This window comes from Caretta caretta, chromosome 3 (genome assembly GCF_965140235.1).
Source record: "Caretta caretta isolate rCarCar2 chromosome 3, rCarCar1.hap1, whole genome shotgun sequence".
Taxonomy (NCBI): Eukaryota; Metazoa; Chordata; order Testudines; family Cheloniidae; genus Caretta; species Caretta caretta.
The window spans coordinates 21,718,640-21,742,734 of NC_134208.1; the positions used below are offsets into that span (position 1 = coordinate 21,718,640).

The window sequence follows — 24,095 nt, forward strand, 5'->3', positions numbered from 1 at the left end:
CCGGTTACTATAAGGTAAGTAACTTTCTCTTCCCTTCTGTAAGTTTCATTCTCTGTGTTTGTTTTCCTAATAGTCTAAGGAGAGCTGAGGGATGCACTAGTATTCTGTACTTTTGAATAAGAGACACCGATAGTAACAAAATTGTTGTTAGCAGTGCATGTCGCTTAGCAATTTGATTGTGAATGGGATGTTAAATAACTCACCATTTGCTGCTGTGGCTTCATGTAAAGAAGTAATCATATGGCATCTGGTAAAGGACTTTTCTCCTGTCATCCTTGCCTCCTGATATGGATTGAAGCAAAGAGGCTTAGCACTCACCAATTTGCATGTTGCCCCCTGTTCGGAGGTAGATATGTTGAGTTTTAACTGATTTATCAGCAGTTCAGTATTAGAATTCTACTTTTAGCAACCAGCTGTGCATAAATTATTCATAATTTTGACCTTCACTCAGCCAAAAATCAGTCTTGCCCCTGAGTCAAAAAGAGTGGCTCATCTTCCGGCTCAACTGTTATAAAAACCCTTGTAGGCTGAACACTGCTGTGGCTGTTCACTATATATAACACCTGATGCTGACGTGTTTGAAATTGCAAAAAGGAGAGCAGCTTATGAGCACTTTCTTGGACACTCTGTTTAAAAATCAACATAATCTATATATGCTGTATAAACGTTTGCAGAATCTTAAAGGTGTTGCTTTTTCCTTTGCAGTGCCTAATATTGACACTTTGACTCATAGTTTTCCTAATGGTTAATGTGCTTGAGTCAGTCACACAGATGCTACCTATGAACGGCTTCTTTTATAATGTCATAAACACTGACTACTTATTTATCCTGGCAGTTTTGTCTGCTACGTGAAATGTATTATGATTTTATTGGTGACTGCCTTTATGAGCTGTGAGTATTTGGACATCGGTTGGTTAATTTCAATTTAAAATACAGGTTTGTAAGAAACAAAGGGGGGAAAAGTGTGAACCCAAACAGATCATAATTCCAATATAGCAATGTCTGCCTTTAATTTAAAATAAACAGTGAAAGTATACCCATAATTTAGTTTATTTGTCCAATTTGTAGGGCTTCTTTTAGCATATCACTATTAAAAGGGATTTGCATTACTTTTCTTTGAGATTTCCGGTCACATGTTGATGAGAAATGTAATCTTCTACAGCTCACAGAGTAACATGTTAGGCATTGAGAAAGTTTATTTAAACTACAAGTTAGTGCTTTTCCTATAAGAGGCTTTTAAAAATACATTGCAGCTCAGTGCCCTGGCTGTCAAAACAGAGGCTACTGCCTGAGAATGGATGTCAGTTTGTATTTTCATAGGGATTAAATAGGTGGGCCTTTGAGTTATTAGCAAGACTAAATGCGGGTAATGATGGTGTATGACTGGCATTTAGGGAGCAAATAGAGTAAAAATATGCAGTGCTTGGTATATGGAAAATGTGTATTCTGAAAAGGAGCAGTGGGTAATTAAGAAAAGAATGGAGGGAAATGTTTCTCCAGGAAACAGTTAATTACTGAAAGAGAATAGTAGAGATACTTTAGTGTAACTTTGTAAACGACATGTAATTATTTTCAAATAACTTCCTTTTAAAAAAATTCCAAAAATTCACCAGAGATGCAAATGGGGATTGCTTGAGGAATGAGGTACCACTGCGTATGAGTAAGTTGAGGCAGAAACTGGCTCTGTATTTATATCTTGAAATATCCATGCTACTACCAAGAAATACAGTCTGATTCTGATCGCAGAACATTGTAACTCAGGAGCATCTCCATAGTGTAAAAGCTATTTGAGATGACAGTCTGGCTTAAAATAGTCTTAGCAGTCAAATTCCTCCTCCATTATTTTTCTTCAAATGAACTCGTATTGTTTGGAAAATGAGAGATGAATTCATTTATTTAGAAATTGAATACATGCCGTATTAAGTAGTTTAGTGGTCTTTTGTGATAATTACCATCCCCATTTTACAGGTGAGGAACTGGGGCACTGAGTCCTGTCCAAGGTCACACTGGACATCTGTGGAAGAGCTGGGAATTGAACCAGATCTCAAGAGTCCCAACCCACTGCCTCTGCCACAGAACATCCTTTCTCCTGCATGCAAAGTGCCCATAGTGCTACATAAGTAATAACAAAAGGTGCAGACAGTATCAGGGTTGGTGGGGAAAAAAAGTCTCTTCTAAACCATTCAAACAAAGTGCTTGTTCATTCTTTTGAAACACTCCACTGCTTGGATTTTAACTCTGTCTTTATCTCCAGATACATTTGTATAAATAAACTAGACGCACATAAGCAGCCATGCATTACAATTACGTTCCACAAAGGTTTTTGATGACTCAGTCAACAATAAGGATTACAGTGTCCCAGGCCAGAATATGAATAAAAATCCAGTGTTTCTTCCTCAAAAAACCCTAAATGAAATTGTCTTCTACAGATACTTTTCTATGTTGCATTATAAGGTCAGAAAACTTCTATTTGAATTTTAAATCTTTAGCTTTTTATTATTGGTTTATTAATTTATGGTAGTACCCATACTGTGTTAGGCGCTATAGAAATATAAAGTAAGTTATGATCCCTGCCTTAAAGAGTTTATAATCTAAGACATAAAGTAGACAGATGGACAGGTGGTACACCAAGGAGGTAAAATGGGCAAAATGGTTATTGGTAAAACAATGTCTGATAACATAATGGTTTTATATATAGGCTATCTCCAGTCAACTATTCTATTGAAAGATGAAGCTAGGCAAATTCAGACTACAAATAATGTTTATTTTTAACAGAGTGTAATTAACTATTAGAACAATTTACCTAGAGATGTGCTGTATTATCTATCACTAGATAGCTATGAATCAAGACTGATTGACTTTATAAACGATAGGCTCTAATTCATCCAGATGTTATGGGTGAAATTCTTGATGCAGGAATTACTGGATGAAATTCTATGGCCTCTGTTATGCAGGAAGACAGAGAAAATGATCATGATGGTTCCTTCTGGCCTTACAATCTATGAAGTCATGATCAGGCAGTTAATTTCATTTAGACATCATGGTGGAAGAGAGTATTCACAAGCATGTTAAGGGCTGAGCCAAAGCCCTTGAAGGTTACTAGAAATCTCATCTCTTCATTGATTTCAGTGGGCTTTGGGTCAGGCCCTTAATACAGAGAGGGTAGTGGCCGTGCAACACATTCGGAAAGTAGGTTGCATGCTTAAGTGGCAGCATGGAAGAAGCCCCAGGAAAGGGTAGTGGGAGAAGCAGACAAACAGCATGTGAAGGCACGGAGAGCTTCAGGTTACATCGTCCAAAATGGTAACGTTCTTATCAGTGTAAAACATTGATGGTGAAATGGCTATGTATGTTCTCTCTCACTCTTTGGGGACACTTGGAAACTCTATGCTATGTTGTTTCTTTGGTTAATTGCCTCTTGGCTCTGTTTTAGGATTTGCTACCTGACAAAATGGAATTTATGGTTTCATTTGCAAATCCTCTCTGTGTAACTAACATTGGGACAGATTCTGCCTTTAGTTACAATTATATAAATCCAGATTAACCCTAAATGAAGTCAACAGAGTTACTCTGGATTTACACTAGAGTAAATCGGGGCAGAATCTGGCCTATTGTGTAATATGTTGGATCATTGTTTGTCTGCCAGATGACACAATATGAGGGTCTGCAGGAATGCCAGAGAAGGGCCATTCATTTGTATAATCCTATGATTAACTATTCTGCTAGGAAAGTGGCTAAAATAGTAGTCTGAAGAAGACAAGGAACACTGTGTGCTATAATAAGAGGGTTGCATATTATTTTAGGACAGTGATTCTCAAACTGTGGTCTGTGGGCCACTGGTGGTTCCCAGGCACTTGCTGGTGGTCTGTGGAGAGCTGGTAGATCAGGCAGTGTTGGCTCTCACACTTGTTTCTACTTGCTGAGATGTAGTAATGATAGCTAAGAATACATGCAGTACTTTTCTAATAATATTTTTGTGTGTGTAAGCAATTACCATGGTGGTCACTGTGCCACCGCTAATGGGATTGTGGCCTGCACAATAGCAAATGTTAAGGGAAGTAATCCAATGGAAATGTCATATTACAGGGAAATCTACACAGTGTAACTCAGTTGTAATACAAACTGACTGACTTCACTCTCATTATTGTCTCCGTATAAGCAACAAGGAGGGAGTTTATGTAAAAGTGTATGAAGTCAGAGTACATTGGCGACCTGATGGTTTTTAACTTATTTGGAAGCATGTCAAATGTTTTTAATGCTTGCTTGTTTTGAAAAGTACTTTATACCATCTCTTTGGGGTAACTGGGAGCTATTGACAAATTGTGGGTCCAGTGTTGAAATAAGTCAGCTCCAGGTTTCTGTCTATGGCATTTTTCTAGACAGCTCCTGAAAATGTAGTGACTCCCCTCCTGTGCTTCAGCAAAGAGTATATTTGAGATGTTGGATAGCAGGTGCAGTATTAAAAACACATGGCCAGATTCAAAGGCTAAATATAAGGTGGTAGGTAGGTGTAAAAGAGTTTTAGGTGGATGATTTGTGTATTTAGTGGGCAGAAGACAGGGAAGTAGCAGAAGAAGCAACTAAAGAGTGTAAAATTGTAAGGCCTTGTGTATACTACACTGTTTTGTCAACAAAAGTCAGCTTTCATCAACAAAACAGTGGAGGTGTACACACTGAAATGTTCCTCCCAGCCATGTAACTCCCCTGCTAAGCCAACATCATAAAACCACCTCGATGAGCGGCATAGAGCTTTTTGTAGTTAGAGTGACGCAACATCAGTGTAGATGCTGCGCTTAGTTATGTCGCCCTAATCGGTCTCCAGGAGGTATCCCGCAATGCCCATCCTGACTGCTCTGGTCAGCAGTTTGAACTCCGCTGCCCTGAAGATACACAAGGATGTGTCCCTCCCCCGTTTAAAGGCCTTGGAATTCCTCTTCCTGTTTGCTTGGTGTTCACAATTCTCATAGCATCTCCCCAGCTGACCATGCTGGCTTTCTGCAGCAGATGCTCTCCTGCGTAGAGCATACCACAGCTGTTGGATCTGCTGAGTCTATGGGGAGAGGAGGCTGTGCAGTCACACTTCGCTCCAGCTGTAGGAAATTTGATGCCTACAGGCTGATTGCTCGTGCCATGCAGGAGATGGGGCATGAGAGGGACGCGCAGCAGTGCCGTGCTAAGATCAAGGAGCTGAAGCTGCTGTACCAGAAGGCAAGGGAGGCCAACCATCACTGTGATGCAGCGCAGAAGACATCCCGCTTCTATAAGAAGCTGGATGCCGTCCTCGGCAGTGACCCCACCTCCACCCCCAAGAGCCCTGTGGATACTTCAGGGGGGACTGGAGGCAGTGACCAGCAGACTGAACCCCCTGATGACGAAGTGGTGGATGAGAGTGAAGCTGGAGGACAATGTGGAGCAAACGGCAGGGTCCTCCGGTGCGTGGCAAGTCAGGACCTCTTTTCCACTCCAGAGGGGTCTAGCCAGTCCCAACACTCTGGCTCTGGCACGCAGGATGGGGAGCTCCAGTAAGTGGTCATTTTGTTTTGATACTGAATGGTGAAAGGAGATTGAGCTCCCGTGTACTTTGTTGTATGGTAGAAGAGGAATAAGGGACAGAAATTAACAACAGAGCCTGTGCATCTATGCAGAGGGTCCATGGGGGAAAAGTTTGTTAATGTACACAGGGATGTCCCTGGAATCCTCCATAGGGATCTCTAGGAAACTTTCCTGTAGGTATTCTACAATCCTCTGCTGAAGAAGGTTCATTGGTAGAGCAGCCTTGTTTCTCCCCCCACTGCAGGAAACTTTGCTGCGCCACCCGTCAATTATTTCTGCAGGGAGCAGCGCAGCACACAGGCGAGCAGCATACGAAGCCAGTCTGAAGCCACACGCATGCAGGATATGTACCCTTGCATATAGGGTTACCCTTAGGACTGAGATATTGGGTTTGATTACCCTAGCGTGTGGAAAAGGGTACCAATGTTCCGAATAGGTTTCAGAGGGGTAGCCCTGTTAGTCTGTATCATCAAAAACAACGAGGAGTCCTTGTGGCACCTTATAGACTAACGAATTTATTTGGGCATAAGCTTTCATGGGCTAAAACCCACTTTGTCAGATGCATGGAGTGGAAAATACAGTAGGAAGATATATATAGCAGTACATGAAAAGATGGGAGTTGCCTTACCAAGTAAGGGGTTGAGACAGTTCACTTAAAGTGGGCTATTATCAACAGTTAACAAGAAGGTGTGAGTAACAGTTGAGGCAAATTAGCATGGGGAAATTTTTTTTTTTTTTTTTAGTTTTAGGCTTGAATAAAGACTGGGAGTGGATGGGTCATTACACAAAGTAAAACTATTTCCCCATGTTTACCCCCTCCCCCACTGTTCCTCACACGTTCTTGTAAAGTGCTGGAAATGGCCCACCTTGATTATCACTACAGAAGGTTCCCCCCCAACCCCCCACTCTCCTGCTGGTAATAGCTCACCTTACCTGATCACTTTTGTTACAGTGTGTATGATAACACCCATTGTTTCATGTTCTCTGTGTATATAAAATCTCCCCACTGTATTTTCCACTGCATGCATCCAATGAAGTGAGCTGTAGCTCACAAAAGCTTATGCTCAAGTAAATTTGTTAGTCTCTAAGGTGCCACAAGTCCTCCTTTTCTTTTTGCGGATACAGACTAACACGGCTGCTACTCTGAAACCTAGTGGTTTTTTTTTTTAGTTCTAGTAGTGACTCATCCACTCCCAGTCTTTATTCAGGCCTAATTTGATGGTGTCTGGTTTGCAAATTAATTCTAGTTCTGCAGTTTCTCGTTGGACTCTGTTGTTGAAGAATTGCCACTTTTAAGTCTGTTATTGAATGTCCAGGGAGGTTGAGAGGTTGAGGTGTTCTCTGACAAACACCTACAGGATCTCTATCAAGCATTCTTAAAACTACAATACCCACCTGCTGAAGTGAAGAAACAGATTGACAGAGCCCAGAAGGGTACCCAGAAGTCACCTACTACAGGACAGTCCCAACAAAGAAAATAACAGAACGCCACTAGCCATCACCTTCAGCCCCCAACTAAAACCTCTCCAACGCATCATCAAGGATCTACAACCTATCCTGAAAAATGATCTCTCACTCTCACAGACCTTGGGAGACAGGCCAGTTCTCGCTTATAGATAACCCCCCAACCTGAAGCAAAGACTCACCAGCAACTACACACCACACAACAAAAACACTAACCCAGGAAGTGTTGAAGTGGGTTTTAGCCCATGAAAGCTTATGCCCAAAGAAATTTGTTAGTCTGTAAGGTGCCACAAGTACTCCTCGTAATATTCAGAATAGTCTCCCTAGCTGCTTGTAGTAACCCCCTTCGCAAACTACCCTTTGTCCCTTCTACCCTCTTGCCCGCCTCTTTCCCACCCCTGCCAAACTCACCGTACTGGGGACTCGAGCCGACCTGTATGCTAGCCCAGCGATGGTGAAAAATAGGTGTGTGTAACTATAGTGATTAACGGCTGTGACCACACTCACAATACTGTCTCTGTTCATTGTTTCTTTGGCTTCTGCAGATGTGCCCTTGAGGTCCCCCTCCTCCACACCCGCAGAGTGCTTCCGTCAGATAAGGCAGCGAACCAGGGGAGTAAAGAGGATATATTTCATGAAGTGCTGCAATCAACAGAAGCAGCACATAGTGAAACAAGAGGGAGACCTCAAATTAATGAAAGACTGAGGCGGGATAGCTTGGAAAGGCCTCGGGGGTAGGAGCAGATGATAAAGCTTTTGGAAGGCCAGACAGAGACAATGGAGTCCCTCACTACCCTGCAATCTGAGCCCATCTGTGTGTGACTCCCCCTGCAGCTATTATAGAACTCCAATCTGTACACTCCCCAAACTCCTCCACCGCAATCCTCGTGTGTTCCCAGGCCCTCACAGTACCGCCCATGCACTTCACACCTAGGGACTGGTTTCCCATAGAAAGCTGGAGTTACAGCTGTGAAAACCCTAACCATGAGACTGTTCTTCATTGTCGTGTCCCCTAGTTTACCAAAAATTTGTGTTTTGTCCTGTTATTAAAATGAGTATTTGTGACAAACACACATCCATTAGTGCTAACTTTGAAACACGCTGGCTATACAATTAACTCTCAGGAAGCAGGGGTAATTCAAGGCGGCAAGTAATCATTGCCTGGCCTAATGCATCACATAAAGACACATTACTGAGAATCATTGTCAAAATGCTCCTTCAAAGCCTCCCTGATTCGAATAGCCTCTTGCTGCAGCCCTCAAATTGCCCTTGTATCTGGCTCTTCAAAATCAGCAGCCAGCTGATCAGCCTCAGCAGTCTACCCCAAATATTATGTAGAGTACAGCAGGCCACAATGACCATTGGAATATTTTCCTCATTGAGGTCTAACCGGCCAAAAAGACACCACCAGCGACTTTTTAATTGGCCAAAGGCACATTCAGCGGTTGTTTGGCACTTGCTAAGCCTGATGTAGAAGTTTTCCTTGCTGCTGTCTAGGTTCCCAGTGTAAGGCTTCATGGGCCACTGGAGCAAGGGGTAAGCGGGGTCTCCAAGGGTCACTGTGGGCATGTGCACAGCCTGCACTGGGCTCTTCAAGTCTGGAAAGAAAGTTCCAGCATACAGTGTTCTGAAAGATGCATGCATCATGCCCTTCCCTGACGACCCTGCATTGATGTCAGTGAAATGGCCCTGGTGATCCACCAGCATCTGTAAGATCATGGAGAAGTAGTCTTTTTGGTTGATGTACTCCACGGCAAGATGGTTGGGGACCAAAATTGGGATATGCGTGCCATCTATCACCCCTCTATAGTTAGGGAATCCCATTGCCGCAAAGCCATCAATTATTTCCTGTGCATTACCAACAGTCACATTCTTCATAGCAGGAGGCAATTAATGGCCCTGCACATTTGCATCATCGCAACCCCCACGGTGAACTTTTCCACCCCAAACTGATTTGTGACTGACCGGCGGCAGTGTGGAGTTGCCAGTTTCCACACGCCAATTGCAACTTGCTTTTCAGCAGTGACGGCAGCTGTTATTCTGGTGTCCTTGTGCAGCAGTGCTGGGTCGAGCTCAGCACACAGCTCCATGAAGGTGGATTTGTGCATCTGAAAGTTTTGCAGCTACTGCTCGTCATCCCATTCCTGCATCACGATGCAGTCCCACCGTTCAGTGCTTGTTTCCCTAGCCCAGTACCAACAGTCCACTGTGGCAAGCTGCTCCGTGAATGCCAGCAGTAATCTTGAATTATGTGTTTCCATGGTACACAATCTTGAATTATTTGTTTCCATTCACACTCTTGTTTCACAGCTCATGAAGTACTGCAGGACCAGCCACGTTGTGTTCATAGCGCTTATCACCAGACTGGTCAGCAGCTCAGGATCCATGCTGTCAGGCAGAGATGGTGGGCACATAGTTCACAAGGACAGTTGAAAAATGACACAAAACGAAGTAGGAAGCCTGTGGAGTGATGGGATGGGAAGAACTGCATCACAGGACAGCGAGCACGTCTCTATGATTTACTGCGACACAGGGTGTTGAGTTGCACCGAGGGGTAGCTACCCATAATGCAACACTCACTCTCTCTCTCGATGCTAGAGCACCAACTGTGGACTCTGTCCACCAACACAAGGACTGTTGCGTGGACGTGCACAACCAATGTTACTAAAGCGTCTTATGATCTTCAACATAACTTAAGTCAACTTAACTCTGTAGTGTAGACATGGCCTGAGTTAAACTACAGTGCCTGACACACACACACTTAATTTATGCCTATTTACAACAACTTCTGCCCCCTCGCATACGAATTACAACAGTTGAGACCCAGATAGACTCCCTTACACCAAGTTATATATCTGCAACTTAATTTATTGCTCAATTTAGCTTGCAAAATTTGTCCCCCGAGTTTATATTAGGACAGTTTTTTCTTTTCTGATGTTGGTCATCATGAAAGCTGCTTATTCTTAGAATTGTGAGTAGCATCGTGTACAAAGAAATGCAGTCAGGACCCAATTCTTGAATATTGGCATCTTTTGGCTGTGTTAAAGAAAGAACCAAATCATGAACCTGTTATCCAGGCAGAGTTAGGCAGGCTTCATTTGTAAGCATGGGTTTTAAATATAGGTAGATGCTGAGCTTCCTGTTTATGTAGCTAGCTACTGCAAGTGATGATTCACTTTGAGCCCCTCACATAGGATTCGTCACCAGTAAGCTATCCCACATCAATTCCTGTGCAGAGGAACTGGTTGTTTTCTCAGGACAGGGCAGGAACTGCTTCAACACAGACTAGTCATGCTGCCTATCTTGATGCTGCAATCTCTGTTGCTCAAAAAGCGTGTACATCTCAGCCTTTTGAGGACTGTTTAAATCCTAAATGTACATCATGAATCATTAGTATTGATATAAATGTTGACATTTTTGTCATTGCTTGGCAATACTTATATTTCACATTATGGTTTTATTACTGGATGCTTATTTTAGGGAAACAAATGTACATTTCATTTTATGGACCCACTGGAATGTATTAAATTGAAATGTGTGAAAAGCGAATAGCCCTAGAGATGCTACAATGTTTTATTTACTGTGACATTTTTTTCCTTTGAGCCGCATGCAGTAAATTATTATTAAAAGCCCTGATTGAGCAAGATATTTAAGCGCATGCTGAACTATAATCATGTGAGTAGACCTAAAGGTGATTCTTGGCACTCAATTAAAGTCAATGGCAAAACTCCCATTGACTTCCACAGGACCCCTTAGATGCTTAAAGCTAGGCAAGTGCTCAAGAACCTTGCTCAATAATGGTCAAAATGAATGAAATAGAATTTTGCAGCATGCATTAAGGAAATGTGTATCTACGTTTTCCTGTTTATTTTCTTAGCATCCCATCCAAACATTTAGTAACTTTAATGATAAAGCCAGATCTTACAATGTTGTGTATGCAGTTATTTACTTACTTGAATTGAAAGGCTACAGACTTGATTCAGATATTATTTGATATTCTGTGGACTTCAGTGAAGTTATGCCCAATTTGTACTGGTGTGAGAAAATAATCTGACTGTCTTCACTTGTATTGTTGCCATGTGAAAGATAGTTTCTTTGCATTCTTGAGCTGTCTATGTCAAGGTTTTCTACAGTGTCCATCACCATAGTATCTTAGAGCTTATTTCTTAAAGAACGTCCACTGGTACATTTCTAATTCATTATTCAATGTTTCACTAATACTTTTTGTTAAAATAAACCTGCACTATCCATCCCAAGTTACAAATGAGCTTAGTAAGTTTATATTTTTAAAGAATTGTTTGAAAGTGACAATTGCTGGATCACTAAAATATCCTTTTAGATTCTTGTGTAGAAAATAAGAGGCATGTTAAAATTTGTTGATATCCACCCATTGCGGAGTTTAAACCCTTCACTGACTGCATTCCACGGAGCTTTGGAGCTAAGTTTTAGGATTGTTTATGGATTGTTTTCAGCCTTTCACCCCATGACATAGGTATGTTCTCCAGCTGATACCATCATCTTTAATTAGATGCAGATGGCTCTTTGCACACACACAAAACAGTTTGAACCCTAAGGAACCCCATGAAAAGGTAACATTTGTGTCTGTGGTGTCCTGCCTTAGAAAATATGCCTCAGTTCACTGAGTTGAGCAACAGTGTGATGTTTCAGTATATTTTGTTTGTGCCTTTACTGTCTTCTTGTTGTTTGTAAATGGATTAAGGATGAAATTTGGTTTAAATATAGTAAACAAGAGATTGGGGTTGGTGAGAAACCATGTTGTTTCATTTTGATTTTGAGGACTTTCTACCAGAAATCCATTTGTACAATATATTTTCCATCTGTAAGCAGAATGAGCTTGGACTATCCCCATTACTCAGAATCATTCCATGTGCCTGAAATACACTGCTTTTGTTATGACCATTGGCTCTTCATTCCCTACACAGTCTAGGTTTAAGATAAGAATCATTCACCAAGAACTCTAACTTATTAGCGTAAAGTTTCCACTTCGTGACTAGGACATTTAGAATTTTTTTTCCTGTTACCTGGTAGGTTGGCACTGGGAATAAATAATGTTCTAGAGCTTTGATGGCATCAGTTCAACGACTGCTAATGGTGGTTTTCTTTTTATTCCACCTGATCGATGGTGTCAAGAACCATTACAATATGAATTTTGGAAATCTCCATCTGTTAGTGCAAGAAACATTGCTTGATCTAATTGTTTGTTGGTAGTTATGTCTATGAATATAAATCCATAACCTGTTTGGGGTGTATGCATATGTGTGTTGGAGGTCATGGAGTTGCAAATTAAATTCAAATGTGGACCAATGCAAAGCAAAGCACGCTTGAAGGAGTAACTCCGAGTAACAGAGAATTTATCGCATCCCTTGGTCGTCTCTTCCAATTATTAATTACTCTTACTACTAAAAACTAATCAGATAAACTACGAAAGGGGATTCCTTTGGAGCAGAGTCGTGACATATTGGCAGCAGGGCTGCTGTCAGAGGATGCAGGAAGACAAATGGAAACCATGTCCCAGGCTCAGACTGAGCAGGTTGATATTGTTGCTGTTCTGCCTGGGCTTTTTTTTTTTCCTTTTTTTTTCTGATGCTTGACAGAGCAACTAACATGCATGAAGTTACTTGCTTATGTGCTTTGCTGAATCAGGGCTTCGGTTTACATAAAGTTTTTAAGGCGTACACTTCAGTTGTGCATTAGAGCCTATAATAAACTTCATCTGAGTTGTGGTACTGCATGATCAGAAAAAAACCCAGAGCTTGACTTCCGGGGTCAGATAACTTTGCATGACTGGCATTTAACAAACGAACATCCATTACATGCATAGCAAATTGAATCTGGAAATGCCATTATTCTAGCCACTTTTCATAGTGAAACTGTACTTCAGAAGTGTTTCTGTTGAAGCTATGTTGTCTGTCTCCACAAACATCTCCATAACGTGCAGAGAGTTTGGAGATGGAAGAAGGACATCGCAGTGGTTAGAGCACTAGGCAGAGACGTGGGAAACATGCCTTCATTTATTTGCTCTGGCACTAACTTCCTATGTGACTATCGGCAAGTTACTTAGCCTCTCTGTGCATTGGTGTCCCTGCCCAGGAAAATGGGGATCACAGCACTTCCCTACCTCAGAGAGATACTGTGAGGATACGTTATGTTGCCCTGGCAATGAGTGATGAGGAATCATCCCCAAAAGATGGCGGCGGAGAAGCCATATAGTCCCAAGGCTGGGAGGATCGCAGCCACCACTCCCAGGTGGAAATGTAGGGTAGTGGTGGTTGGTGACCATTTTTGGAGGCAGATGGAGACACCCATCTGTCAGCCTGACATGGCATCCTGGGAGGTATACTGCCTGCCAGGGGCCCGTATCTGAGATCTTATGGTGGAGTTGTCGATGATCATCTGGCCCTCTGACTTTTACCCTGTGCTACTCATCCATATGGGCACTAATGATACTCTGCGGTATGACCCTCAGCAGATCAGAAATGACTACAGGGCTCTGGGAGTAAGGGTGAGGGAATTGGGAGTGCAGGTGGTGTTCTCTTCGATCCTTTCAGTCAATGGTAGGGGCCCAGTCAGAGACAGATGCATCCTGGAGGTGAATACCTGGCTGCGAGGATGATGTCACCAGGAGGGCTTTAGCTTCCTTAACCACGAGATGCTGTTCTGGGAGGAAGGACTGTTAAGCAGAGATGGGGTCCATCAAGGAAGGGAAGGACCATAAAGACAAATGCAAAATATTCCACTTAGGAAGGAACAATCAGTTGCTCACCACATACATAATGGTAAATGACTACCTAGGAAGGAGTACTGAAGAGAGAGGTCTGGGGTCATAGTAGATCACAACTAATCATGAGTCAACAGTGTAACACTGTTGCAAAAAAAAGCAAACATCATTCTGGGATGTATTAGCAGGAATGTTGTAAGCAAGACACAAGAAGTAATTCGGCTCTATTCTGCACTGATTAAGCCTCAACTGGAGTATTGTGTACAGTTCTGGGAGCCACATTTCAGGAAAGATGTGGAAAAATTGAAGAAAGTCCAGAGAAGAGCAACAAAAATGATTAAAGGTCTAGAAAACATGACCTATGAAGGAAGATTGAAAAAATTGGGTGTTTAGTCTAGAGAAGTGAAGACAGAGAGGGCACATGATAATAGTTTTCAAGTACATAAAAAGTTGTTACAAGGAGGAGGGAGAAATATTGTTCTCTTTAACCTCTGAGGGTAGGAGAAGGAGCAATAGACTTAAATAGCAGCAGGGGTGATTTAGGTTGGACATTAGGAAAAACTTCCTAACTCTCAGGGTGGTTAAGCACTGTAATAAATTGTCAGGGATGGTCTAGATAATAGTTAGTCCTGCCATGAGACTGGACTAAATGACCTCTCAAGGTCCCTTCCAGTGCTATGATTAATGTACTAGAAGCACCTCAGAATCTTTAAAGATTGTGAGGTGCTCATATGCTACAGCAGGGGTCAGCAACTTTTCAGATGTGGTGTGCCGAGTCTTCATTTATTCACTCTAATTTAAGGTTTCACGTGCCAGTAATACATTTTAACGTTTTTAGAAGGTCTCTCTCTATAAGTCTATATTATGTAACTAACCTATTGTCGTATGTAAAGTAAACAAGGTTTTTAAAATGTTTAAGAAGCTTCATTTAAAATTAAATTAAAATGCAGATCTTATCAATTTCGTGCTGTGGTTCTTAACCTGGGGTGCACGTACTGCTTGGGGGCGCGAGATGCCCTTTCTGGGGGTGTGAGACATGCGAGATTTTTTTAGGAGGTAAATCATCGAAAACACAAATTAAGCACAGGGACGTAAGTACAACTACTTTGTTTCATCAAACCGATGTGTCTGTTAACATTCTACATTTTTTAATGATCACTGTAATATACAAACAAAGTTTTCAAGTTTTTAAGCTACTCGTAGTGTAATTTTTGAAAAGGGGTGCGAGAACATATTTTGAGAATTCCAGACCATCAGCGGGCTGTGCGGGGCCAGGTGGAGTGTATTAAATTGCTCCCCATAGGAATGTGCTACTTACAGTGTACTACTTACGGCGGCCAGTCCTGATGCTCTGAGTGGCACGGTAAGGGGACGGGGAACAGGGGTGGTTGGATAGGCGTGGGAGTTCTGGGGGGCCTGTCAGGGGTGTGGATAGGAGTTGGGACAGGGAGCAGGGGGGCTTGGATGGGGGAGTGGGGCCTGGGGGGGTGGATAGGGGGTCCCAGGAGGGGGCTGTCAGGAGACAAGGAGCGGGGGGAGATGGGGGGTTGGATGGGTGGAGGGTTCTGAGGAGGGCAGGCAGGGGGCAGGGGGTCCCGGGGAGGGGGTGGTCAGGGTACAAGGAGCAGGGGGAGGGTGGTTGGATGGGTCAGGAGTTATGAGGGGGGCAGTCAGGGAGCCGGAAGTGGCCAGCTGTTTGCGGAGGCACAGCCTTCCCTACCCCTGTGTAGGACATTAAATGTCTCCCCGTAGGAATGTGCTACTTATGGCTGCCGGTCCTGGTGCCCCACAAGTAGCAGAATCTTACAGAGAGACATTCAATACACTGCACCGGCGGACAGAACCCCAGACTGGCGGCGGGCCGCGCGGTTCAGTCTGCTGCCAGTCTGGGGTTCCGTCCGCTGGCTCCTGCCAGCCGGGGTCCTGGCCGCCGGCCCCGCTCAGCCCGCTGCCGGGCCGGGGTTCCGTACACCCAGGCCGGCAGCGGGCTGAGCTGGGGCGGCGGCCAGGACCCCGGCTGGCAGCAACATGCCAGTAAAAATCGGCTTGCGTGCCGCAGCTTGCCGACCCCTATGCTACAGTATTGGGGGCTGGGGGTGTCAGCTAAATGGGAGGCATTTTCAAAGATGCTCAATAGTCACCTAATTTTTTGCTCCCAGTGAAGCAATGGTAAAACTCCCAGTTAGTTGGGCCTATGCTGAGCCCTTTTGAAAATCCTACCCAAAACTTTACCTGTTTAAAATTGCAGACAACTGAATAGCGGACTTAATTGAATTTTTAAATTAGCTGTGAAAGCCCTGAAGTGATGTAAATGAAACTAAGCGTAGCTAACTAGCTACTTTAATACAGTTAGTATGGTACCTAATTTAGTTAAGTATATGTTTAATTCCTTTAAATACTAATCTTGGACAATATTATGTTAATAAAATCATACAGAAAAAAGGTTAGTGGTATAGTTCCCTCATTCATCTACATGTATTTGGTATTTAGACACTAGTTTGATAATCCTATCTTTTAAGAAGATGCCTCCAGTAATAATAATGGATCATGCAAAAATTATTTAGTTATACAGTATTGTATCAGTTCCTTTTTTATCAGGGGACCATCATCTGCCCTTGCAGGTGATGCATTTCCTCCCCCCCCCCCCCCCCCCCTTTGCTATTATTCAGTACTGGTGTGATGGGAACAGAGTCTCTAAATGCCATAGCTCAGATCCTCAGCTCATGTAAACTGATGTTGACACAGAGCGCAGCATGTCAGACAGCTGGGACTCCCTGATTCCTGGCCACTGCTCCCCTAAGGTGCCTGCTCTAATGCTCACTTTTGGCAAAAGTGGCACAAAGTGAATTGAGCAGACTACAGAATCTGGCTCTCAGGGTCCAATCTCTGCTTTATACTTTGTGTAGTCATTGATACTTGTGCAAAGTGAGTGGAACAACCCCTGTTTTGATTTGGTAGCATTTTACACTCACTTTGTGATCACTTTTCAGGGTTTAAATGGCTACACATATTGCAAGGCAGTGGAGAATTGGAGTCTGTGAGTGAAATCCTGGCTCCCTCAAAATTGAAGTCAGAATTCCGATTTACATCAGTGGGGCTTGGGTTCCACCCTGTAACTTATTTAAACAATGTAGGCTTATTTATTGATGTTTTATCAACCTTCTGTTTATGCCATTTAAAACAAGGAAGCATTCCAACCTTCAAATTATTATGTAGCTTTGGGAAACAGAGCAATTTATGTTAACAATCAGGACAGTGCAATATACATTCTTCTACTGCCAATAGTTTTAAAATAAGGTAGCAGTGTAATTGAGAAGATTGCCATCCTGTTACCAAGAATTCCGTTCTTCTTTTATCATTCATGGAGAAAGAGCTGGTGGCTTTCAAGTGTCTGCAAAGATTCTTAGTCCTCTATCTGAGCTATAATGCTGCAGGTATGGCAATGCGCCAAAGACATTCGGATGGATTTATTTTTCTTGGAATTCTGCATTATGGCTGAAAGAGAGACCTAAGTGCTACTGTTGCAAAGTTGATCTTTTGTTATACTTAAATAAAGGCTTATTTTTGTTTTCATTCTACCCAGGTGAGGTGTGCTACACAGAGCTCAGTTGAATTCACCTATGAATCACAAGCTGTAAATCTGAACAGGTTTGTGTTTGTGCAAATGCAGACTGTTTTATTCATTCACATAAGCACACACTTCCATGGTCATGGTTCACTGCAAACTCCTAGGCATTCCCTGTGGTCTTGCAGAATCACAGTCTATTATATAGACAGAGCATTACTGACTCGGATCTTTGTAGTCCATGTCACAGGTCCAAAGATGAGTATAGTGTTAGAGTTCTGTGAAACACTAATAAAAGAGGTGTCAGCAGTAGCTATGCTGGCCTTGAATCGACTTCCTCTCAGTCCGTTGCTAGTTTCCTGTCTGTCTTGTTTAAAGTTCAAATTCTGTGTCTTCCCTTTATAGGCACTGCACAGTTCAGCTCTACCTGAATCTCCTCTCCTTCATCCCTGCCTTTACCCCTGTGCTCTTATCTTCTCACAGTGTTGCTGTCCTTGCCGCCTTTTCCCATTCTCACCATGACTCCTCTTATTCCAGTCCCTTGTGGTGGAGGCTCGTCTTTTTTCTCACCTCTCCTGCTGTCTTGTTTTCCTCATTCAAATCCAACCTGCATACTCACACTTTTCACTTTGCTTTCTGCTCTTGGGCTCTCTACCCCTCTTCCCTATTTCCATCTATTCAAACATATCAAAGCTTATAAGCTTTGTTCTTTATGGTCAGATTCTGCTAATCATGTTTATGTTTGCCTAGTACCTTATTGACTGAGTTACCCCATTGACTCTGTCCTGAGTAATGCCACTCATGTTACTTTTTTTTTTGTTTTAACCTTTATCCGATTACGCGCCTCTTTCCTTTATGTGTTGTCATCATATACTGTCTGCCTAATTTAGATTACAAATCCCTTGGGTGCAGGGATAGCCTCGGTTTTATAAAAACAGTGCACAAAGTATTAGAATTAATAATAGCTCTTGGATGGAAGTCACTATGGAAATACAGTACAAGGTGTTATTAAAATGGACTGTGAGTTGAAGTTTTTCTGCCTTTCCCCCAGTCAAACTTTGCCTGAATCTGATGGCACAAATTTCCCTTTGTAAAACGGGAAGATATTTATGTCTGGTCAAATATTAAATGATGATTATTCCACTATATGTCTAAAGAATTAAAGAATGAACACACCATATTGTACGCCTCTGTCCAGGAATGCTACGTTACACACCTCAGGCTGGTGACACAACAGAATTCAGATATCAGTGAAACAGTTTTCTCTTTCTAAAACTGGACAGTACTTACGTTGTCCAAATACACAATAAAAATAAGACAGTTCCTAAAGGAAATGCATAAGGTAAGAAATGTACTAGATTGCTGCCTGCCAGAGTCCAACTCAGGAGCTAGGGCTGGGAGAACTTTTGGGAAGGGCCTTTTACAGCACAAACAGATTGTTCAGCTGAAACATTGACTTTCTCTGTGAGAAACCAAATGAAGATGACTTCCGCCAAGCAGGCGGATCCTCCTCATCACATGGAGTAGACTCAGCGAGTTAGTGATGCCAGAAAATTGCAAGATTTCCACCATGTGACTTCCTCATTATTATTATAATTGTAATATATTATTTGTATTGTGGGTAGTCCTGAGGTCAGAGCCCTATTGTGTTGGGTGCGGTGTACACATAGTAAGAGACAGTTCCCATCTTGATGGTCTTGCTGCCAGCCTTCCTCACTGACTTGGTTACATCTTTAAACAAGCACTTTCCTGCTTGTATGTAGTTCTATAACTCTATGTATGGGTGGTAGCATTTTATACCCACATCACACTTAATTTACATGCAGGTAAGTGAGTATGCAAGGTGTAGGGAAGCTCAGAATTGGACCATCCAAACATATGTAACAATACCTGTATTGACTTCCCATTTGGGCACTCATGAAGATTTAGTGCTCCAAAGGTCTGTCTCTTTATCTCTTAGGTCTTGATGTTCATCTCAGCAAAAGTAGGTCTCTGCTGATTATTGCTTAGAGAAGTTTTGGGTATGCAGAACAAAATAGACACTGATGTGTATGTCTAGTTAATTTAGTTAATTTTAGATTTAGTGCTCCAAAGGTCTGTCTCTTTATCTCTTAGGTCTTGATGTTCATCTCAGCAAAAGTAGGTCTCTGCTGATTATTGCTTAGAGAAGTTTTGGGTATGCAGAACAAAATAGACACTAATGTGTATGTCTAGTTAATTTGTTTGCTGTAATTAATTTTTATTTTAAAAGCAAATCTTGTTTTTTACTGCATTTGTTGTGATCATGCATATATGATTTATTTTTAACACAAGACCTGTTGAAAAACAAATTAGGCATTAAAGAATATTATTGCAGATATGGAAAGCAAATATTTGAGAACAAAATATAGATAGTCTTTTATAAATTAAGATTTGTGTTATTTTTCTAATAAAGAAAATAATGCACATGAATCACTCCAGCAGCCTGAGAAAATGGCAATTTATTTGTGGAGGATACTTTTACAAAAAGTAATTACTCCAATAAACACTAATGAATAGTATATTTATCTTAAATGTCTCATGAACAGTTCCCTAGGGGAGGAGGGCCCAAATTAAGGTCTAAAGGTTAATCTAAAACACAGTGCTTTAAGAACTTGTTCCTAGTGTCAATGGGGGTTTTTAAAATATTTATTGAACATTCTTACATGCTTCCTCTCCCCTCCCCCCCCCCATTTTGGAGTTTGCTAATATAAATTAGCTAGGGTTCAATAATCGAATTGGGCTGGGTAAAGCATGCAGGCTTTAAGCAGATCTCTGGGGGTACATTTTCCAAAAATTTACCCGTATTTCATGTGCAAAGCAAAAACTTGCAGTTCAGTTTCTGAGTGCACAGTTCCATGGCTTTTAACATTTTTATTTTGGGTTTCTCAGTGGCAAAAAAAAAAATTCCTAGATTCCAAAGCCAGAAGTGATCATCTTGTCTGACCTCCTGTATAAGAGACCACACATCTTTCCCAAAATAATTCCTCGAGCACATCTTTTAGGAAAACATGCAATCTGGATTTAAAAATTGTCAGTGATGGGGAAGCCACCATGACCCTTGGTAAATTGTAATAATTGTATGACTAAATAAGAGCAAGAGCTGTGTGGTGGGTTGATCAGAAGGGAAAGGGTTAGGGTCATTGAACGGGGCATCTAATTATGCAGTCAAACAGTGCTGGTGTATTTCTCCATGTAATTCATATTTAGGGCTACTCGGGGGCTAGGGGGGGGCAAAACTTAACCCCACGTACATTTCTGTTCCGTAGCCAGTCATCATCACAATCCCTGCCCTCTTAGCAACCTCGGGTTTCAAATTATCCCAACAGGAGCAAAGAAAAGGCAGGCCCAAGGTTATATTCTCCTCACGCTGGACTGGTTAATAAAGCATGGAAAGGGGAACACACCATAATATTCAAAGAGAGTGGAGTTGACATACATCCCTCTGAACTTCTAGAGAAACTGTCCCTCTCTGAAACTCAGTGGCTCTTGGAGCAACTTTAGCTCCTCCCACATGTTGTAACACAGCCCTCTATTACTTTAGTATATTTGCAAATAGATGTGAATACACTATACTTATGCTATAGGACGACCTATTTCCAAGTTCTTGTTTCCCTTCTCACAGTGATGAATTAACCCTTTTTCACCTTTCAAAAGTAGTACATTTTTTCCTCCCTGATTTGCCAGCCCTCCATCACAGCTACATTCTTCTGGATCCATACTACCATTGACCTATAGGGGTAGGCTTGTGACCATGGGAAATAGACCCTTCACCAGAGCCAGACAAAGAATATGGGAGTCACTGTTAGTTGAAACACCTTAGTGTGTTCAGAGCCAAATGTAAACTCCACCTATTTGCCCACATTGGTATCCTCCATTTCTACAGAGTCATTCTTTAAACAAAAGTCAAAGCAAAAATAAAACCAAAGCCTGCTTGATAGGAGGGAAGGAAACGAGGGAATATAGTCATCTTTGGAAAAATGGGAAGTGCTCAATGACAAAGGCCATATACATAGACTCATAACTGAATGGGTGGCTGAACTGGTCTATTATCTTAAAAATAAGGTAACTGATAGCTGACACTCTTTACTCTTCTATTGAAAAAAAATGAAACAATTACTTTTCTCGCTAATGGCTGCCTCTAGCACTCCACCAGATTTTCTTTCCTTTATTTCAAAGGAAAGTCTATATTGTGTCTTAGCAGACCATGACTAAAATTTGGGGGTTATGGAATTACTTTATGAAGTCTTCCACTAGGATTAAATATCCTGGGCCAGATTTCAAAGTTTGACCCTGGCAACTGCACAGAAATATTCATAGGTACCCAACTTAAGTGTTCAAAATCTTGTTGCCTAACTGTCCATGTGTGCATGAAAGTCCCTTATTTGCATGCACACTTCAGGGATTTACATGCAGAAATTAGGCATGTACAAAGGTAAGTGTACGATTTCATCCCTGAAAATCTCACCTTTGGTGTCTTTTATGAGCAGCTAGTTTAAAAGAGATCCGGGATTTTGTAGACTTTGTAATGATATGTCCCTGTTAGTCTCATGGGAGTTGTTACTGTCTGCTCATATGGTTGTATTAGAATCATAGAATATCAGGGTTGGAAGGGAACTCAGGAGGTCATCTAGTCCAACCCCCTGCTCAAAGGGGGACCAATCCCCAATTTTTGCCCCAGATCCCTAAATGGCCCCCTCAGGGATTGATCTTACAACCCTGGGTTTAGCAGGCCAATGCTCAAACCACTCAGCTATCTGTCCCCTGCCCCCATCTTGAGGGTGCACAGCCTCCTGGCTAGAGATACCCATCCATCTGTGCCTTCCATTGATTTTCTTCTCATCTACTTTCACTCACATACAATACTACCCCCTTTCCCCTTCCAAAAAGGCTATTTCTCTCACACCCAGAGTCCCATTCTTCTTAGCAAGGTTAACCAGACAACTAATCTCTGAACAAACACTTGAATTTCATCTATCATTGTTTTCTGACTCTGGGTTTAATAGAGGTCAGAAAAAGTGATTCTTTAAAGCGATCACAAGCTTATTTTTCCAAAAGCACATCAGTAGATTAACATTTTGCCAAAGAAAATAAGAAATACAGTATTTCTTTTAATACATTTCAGCTAAATAAAGTCTTAAGACTACATGGCTTGGCTCAGATAGGGTGTATTCAGCATAAGGTACAACTCATGTAACTTCTGCTATCTAAAAATTCAGCTTAAATGAGCTCCATTTCAGCCGTGCAATTTATTCCACACCTGAGGTGAAGTAGCTCGTCCTTTGCTCTCTTCTCTGATGTAGAGCCATTAGAGAGGGAACTGCCAATGTGTTTGTGCAAATCTATTTGCTTATATAAAGATCCCATTTAAACATCTCCACCCAAGAAACTCATGTTGATTTTGGACAATCCCTGGACGATTTTATTCCATAAAAATAAATAAATAATCATATAAACCAGTGACACAAGCCTGCTCCCATAGATTTCTTTCCATTATAAAGGTAACGTTTGCACTGGAGAGACACTTTGAGATAACATGAGACAAGGACAATTTTATATGGGGACAAAAAAAAAAGTCAATATATATGGGGATACATGATGATGTGGGATGGTGTAGAAGTCTTGGAGTTTGGAATGTGTGGATTATTCATGATTGGCAAAGCCGCAAGTGATTTCAGCATCTGCCAATAGGGGTTTTATGGGTCCAATCCAGTAAATCCCTTATTTATTCAAATGCTATTAACCATTGATTTGCGGCCATTCTTATTCATCTGTGAAAACAGCTGTTGAAATCAGCAGGATTCCATACTGGCGCACATCTGCTTGTGGGATCAGGGCCATAGTTATTTTCCACGATGAAAGCAGTTTCATATTTCTCTCTTGTACTATTATGTTTAGAGATGAAAGTTACTAGAATAATCACTGCTGTTAAACAAGGGAAGAAAATCTCATAGTTTCAAACTGGATTGTTCTATAGGTCACAGTTCAATTTTCTATTGCAATTAATAGGTGTTTTACCTGAGTAAAGAGTGCAGGATCAAAGCATAATCTATAATTTATTGAAAGTTAGCATATGGATCCTACAAAACTCAAATACATGCTTATCTTCCCATGCAGTGTTTGTCATACTTGTGTCATTTGGCCTCACAATATACCAGTGTTAGAAAAGAAAAGAACATGCTTGCCATCTACAATTAGGCATCTAAATAAGTGGCCATCCTTTCAGTGGTTCTGAGCAGCCACAGCTCCTACTGAAATTAATAAGAGCTGTGGGTACCTTAGAAGCTTATAGGTCACTTATTTGGGTGACTAAATATGGATTTAGGTGCCTATCTTCAGGAAGACTAGCTTGAAAATGTTGGCACTATGTTTGCCCATAGTTGTTGATGTATTACACAAGAGTTTTTAGTATGTCCATTGTGTCAAGTAATGTACATACACATGGTGAGCAACTTTCCCTGACCTGAAGTTTGTAATGTAGAAAGACACAGTATCTGAACCCCAAATGCTCAAAAACCATGACTCCTGCCCCACAGAAAATCATGAGATAAATTTATTATTGTTATTATTTATGCATGTTTTCTATTTGCCATCTGTTTTTTTAACTTTGTGGTACATATTTTTGAGCTTTTCTCTACAATAATGAGAGTTACAGATTTATTTTTATTGTATTCTATTTTTTAAAATGAAAGCTGAGATTCCCATAAAATCACTTCTTTCTAGGTACCGGGGCTTTAAGTAAAACGTCCAATATTA

At 41.6% G+C, this 24,095-nt stretch overlaps 1 protein-coding gene across 10 annotated transcripts in view; it reads left to right on the forward strand.

Annotated features, from left to right (window-relative positions):
- LDAH (lipid droplet associated hydrolase) overlaps window positions 1-24,095 on the forward strand; it is a 176,441-nt gene that overhangs the window by 48,017 nt on the left and 104,329 nt on the right. The window lies entirely within an intron of this gene.